Genomic DNA, 4580 nt, shown 5'->3' with positions numbered 1-4580 from the left:
AAAGGATCAAAAGTAGACAACTACAATAGTTTAGGGGCTCACTTACCCAACTTTTATTAAGCACAAGCGCTTAGTCGCTACAGCTGCGGCCTACTCTGGATCTAATGTTCCTGGCTATCAATTGCGGGTGTTAAATTTGGGTTGTGTTGTGGGTCTTGGGCCAAGTTTTTTTCCACTGCTATCTATTTTTGGTTTTCACTTTTCTCTTTTGCAAATATTGCACATTTCAATAAAAGATTATTCAAAGTTTTCATTTTAGTTTTCAGAATAGCTTCTTCTACCTATATAGTAAAAGCACGAATGAGTTTTGGCAAAAGAGTGGTTGTCTGCTGATGTGTCAAGCTGTCATTGGTTAAAATGTGGTCGTCCTCCTCATGCCAAAATCACGTGCCCAGCTAGAGAAATATTGGAGGGTTTTCTTTCTTTCTGACGTATTCTGCCGAGGATGGGATTGGCGCATGGCTCGATGCATCACAATTTAGAAGGGTTCATCGCTATTCTCCTCTCTCTTAAGACTATCTCTCTCTTTTCTTCTTCATTTTCCTCAACACTCCCAAAGCCCCAAAGCCCTAAAGCCCTTCTATCTCTCTTATTCTCCATGGCTGGCAACATCAGGAGATTCAGGACCAAAACAGATGGTTGGTATTTTTTTCTTTCCCTCCCTGATTTTCTCTAGCCTTCTATTTTTCTTTTTAGGTTTAGTTGCCTGATCTAATCTAATTCGTATTTATCTACCTATATAGTAAAAGCACGAATGAGTTTTGGCAAAAGAGTGGTTGTCTGCTGATGTGTCAAGCTGTCATTGGTTAAAATGTGGTCGTCCTCCTCATGCCAAAATCACGTGCCCAGCTAGAGAAATATTGGAGGGTTTTCTTTCTTTCTGACGTATTCTGCCGAGGATGGGATTGGCGCATGGCTCGATGCATCACAATTTAGAAGGGTTCATCGCTATTCTCCTCTCTCTTAAGACTATCTCTCTCTTTTCTTCTTCATTTTCCTCAACACTCCCAAAGCCCCAAAGCCCTAAAGCCCTTCTATCTCTCTTATTCTCCATGGCCGGCAACATCAGGAGATTCAGGACCAAAACAGATGGTTGGTATTTTTTTCTTTCCCTCCCTGATTTTCTCTAGCCTTCTATTTTTCTTTTTAGGTTTAGTTGCCTGATCTAATCTAATTCGTATTTATTTGTGATATTGCAGGTGACAATTTTGGAATCTCTTCCAACATTCTTGTGAGACTCTGTAAGATTTTTTTCCCTTTTTTTAAAACTATGTTCTAAAACACGTGGTTGGTTTTGCTCTTTTTCCCCCCTTTCTTTTGCCTGGTATTCTTTCTTCTCTTGCTATATTTGTATCTCAATTTTGGATTTAACAAATTTGAGAAATTTTTTTGGAACTTTTCCCGATCCAATGCCGTTATAAGAAATTTTTCCTGGTTTCTTTTTTTTCCTAATTTATGTTTTTTTTAATATTTCAAGTCAAAAGTTTGGGAAAATTCTTCAATTCTTTTTCGAAATACTCTAGGTTATGTAGTGAAGCATTATGTTCCAGCCTTTTGTATGTAATAGTAAGTGAATATATATATACTTTTTGGGTAGGTTATAGTAAATGAATATTTGACTGTATCTATTTCATTGCCATTTGTACCCTAAACATCATCTTGCATTTTTTTTCCCTTGCAGAAGAGGTTATCTTCGATTTTGTCAGATTACAGGTTTTTTGCTCTCTCTTTTTGTAAAAATTTTTTTATTTTCCCTTGAATTGTTGATTTATTTATGCTTATAACCTATTAGGTGTAAGTTTCGATATTGGTTATCATGGATTAGTTGGCCTTCAAAAGATTAGGTTGTGGCATGTTTCCTAAACGTTTGAAACATCAAAGTTGATATAATGTTACTAGAATTTGTAGTCATTTGAGTATTTTATGGATGTCTAGCTTTTTGTGTCTTTTGTATACAGGATTTCTTGTTTTCTTCCCTTTTTTTTTTATTCTAAATTTCTGTAATAATGCAAAATGATATTTATACGAAATCAAGTGTTTTACAAAATGCCAAAACTATTAATTTGTTTGTAGTAGGTAAAACTGGAAAGCAAGAAAGTTTACATGGACCTAAAATCAGAATTTTGTATGGATCTTATTGAGTTTGTTGATTCCATAGAATATCTCCATTTCTGCATGAGACAAAATATGAACTAGATTATTGTTGACTCCGCCGTGTTTCTATGCAACACAGCTGATGCTTAGCAATTTCTAGGTAGACATGACGAAACCAAAAAAATTGAACATAGGCAGACCAAAGCTTCATAGTAACGTTTTAAATAGAGAGCATATTTCTAAGTTGTTTTCTCATTTGGTTTTCTAATTCAATTTCTCAATTAAAAGAAGATTTTCCTTTTTCTTTATATGTTTGTCTCTCAGGAAAGTATTTTTGTGTTGCCAATTTTTGATTTATTTGATTTTGTGTTTTTATTTTATTGTCTTTGCAGGATGAAAGATAACAATACCTATCTTTCATTCTCTTCTATTCTCTAGAGGTATATTCTTTTAAAGTTTTTTAAGTCTTACTTTTTTCTACCTATTTAGTAAAAGCATGAATGAATTTGTTAAGATGAATGGTGATTGTGTTGATGTGGCTGTGTTTTATTGGTTGGAGGATGGTCGTCACTCACAAGGACTGCACGTGCTTAAGTTGGGAGGAGAAATAGCTGCTCATTGTTGAGTCTCCTTTCTCACCTTTCTCTTGATTGTTCTACCAGTCTCCTCATCCTCTTTTTCCAGAACCCCCTATTCCTTTTGTCTCATCCGAGAGTATGATTGACCTCCTCCATTCCTTCCATGGATTTCCTCCATTTTTTTCTCTGAAAAAAAAAGAAAAGAAACAGACTAATAGCACACCGCTTCTATTCTCTCTTTTTTCTTCATTTTCCCCCTCTTTTAAAGATTATTCGAAAAAATGACACCCAAAACCCACCTTTTATTCTCTCTTTTTTTTCTTTTTTTCTCTTTCTTATCCTGAGATAGGAGAACCTCGAAGATTGGTCGCAAACTGGTGTAAATGTAATGTCACACATCTGATTTATCTGCTTCTCTTATGCATAATGTATAGACTAGCTTTGTTATTTCAGTTACAAGATTATGGGTCACATTTGCTCTTTGAACCTAATCTTGGTATTCTGTATATTTAGTTCAGTTTTAGTCTATTTTATAATCAACAGAAATCCATAGTACCTTGAATAACATCAAATTATAGTGCTGGTGTAAATGTAATGTCACGCATTTGATTCATCTGCTTCTCTTATGCATAATGTATAAACTAGCTTTGTTATTTCAATTACAATATTATTGGTCACATTTGCTATCTTTGAACCTAATCTTGGTATTCCGTATATTTAGTTCAGTTTTACTTTGTTTTATAATCAACAGAAATCCACTGTACCTTGAATAACATCAAATTATACTCTCCCTGTTCCATTTGTGTTTAGGTTCATTATTATGAGGACGAGTCTGCTCCAACGGGTACTTGTGCTGTTTGTGTTGTTGGTGGTGAAAGGTCAGTTTTGCGGAAAATGGTTTAGACAAAATAGTTTGTAAACTTGTCCTGAACTATCCCTGCTAATAAGAACTATCGTCCACAGGGGAAGTGAAAAGTGAAAATATTTACCTTGTCTTTTACTGGGTTAGTGTGGTAGTAATTTGCTTTTCTGCAGACAGCTATATGTCGATACTTCTGATGATCCTAAATTTGTTGTTGTAAACAAATTTAGGATATCTAAATATCTTCTTCTTCTTCACATATCAGCTCCCTTCTCAACAAAAAGGATCTTCTTCCCCATTTTTAAATTGTCTCTTCATTGCTGTCATGCTTGTTGTGCCTGATCTGACAATTAGCAGATGTCTTATTCCTTTCTTTCATGAAGTTTAGACTGTTATTAACAGACTGGATTGATAAGAATACAAATGAAACCCTATGCAGGTCACTTGTTGCAAACTTGTCAGCTGCAAACTGCTATAAATCTGAACACCTGAAGAGACCAGAAAATTGGGCCTTAGGTAAGCATTTTTTCTGTTTCTGTTTCTTTTTCCATTTACAGGATATACTCTCTTGTTATCTGATATCTGATCTGTTCTCTTGGCATTTGGGCAGTTGAAAAGGCCAAGTACTACTATATTGCTGGATTCTTCCTCACTGTTTCCCAAGAGTCTATCCTACTTGTTGCTGAGCATGCAGCTGCAAAGAACAAGGTAAAACTTTTGACCTCATAGCTAATCTATTTGGTTTTTCTTTTTCCATTTCTGATCCTCATCCCTTTTCCTCATAAACCTATGATTTTTCCCTCTCTCTACATAGAAAAATTTCTATTTTCTCTCATTTATTTTTCTCTTTATTGGGACATAATTACCTTGGAGATCTTTCTTATCTGATTTATTTTCTCTCCGCTGAGCTCGCCATTTTTTAGTTTTAAAACTTTCCTTTATTTTGACTGATTTTCTTTATTCTCTAATCAATTTCATGTTTGTTTCAGGATGCGAGTTTAAAGTTTGCATTTTATTATCTGGTATCCTCAAATCTCTACAAAACC

The 4580-nt window shown here is 34.8% G+C and overlaps 1 long non-coding RNA gene across 1 annotated transcript; it reads left to right on the top strand.

Annotated features, from left to right (window-relative positions):
- The first annotated feature begins 2978 nt into the window (after positions 1 to 2978).
- LOC113748613 lies at positions 2979 to 4237 on the top strand. Its single transcript, XR_003464424.1, has 4 exons — positions 2979 to 3057; positions 3483 to 3550; positions 3974 to 4050; positions 4145 to 4237. It is a non-coding gene; the product is annotated as an uncharacterized LOC113748613 (long non-coding RNA).
- Positions 4238 to 4580: the final 343 nt, after the last annotated feature.

This window comes from Coffea eugenioides, chromosome 10 (assembly GCF_003713205.1).
Source record: "Coffea eugenioides isolate CCC68of chromosome 10, Ceug_1.0, whole genome shotgun sequence".
In the NCBI taxonomy this organism is placed as follows: domain Eukaryota; kingdom Viridiplantae; phylum Streptophyta; class Magnoliopsida; order Gentianales; family Rubiaceae; genus Coffea; species Coffea eugenioides.
Note: the sequence above shows the minus strand (reverse complement) of the source record. Positions and strands in the feature narration are given on the sequence as shown.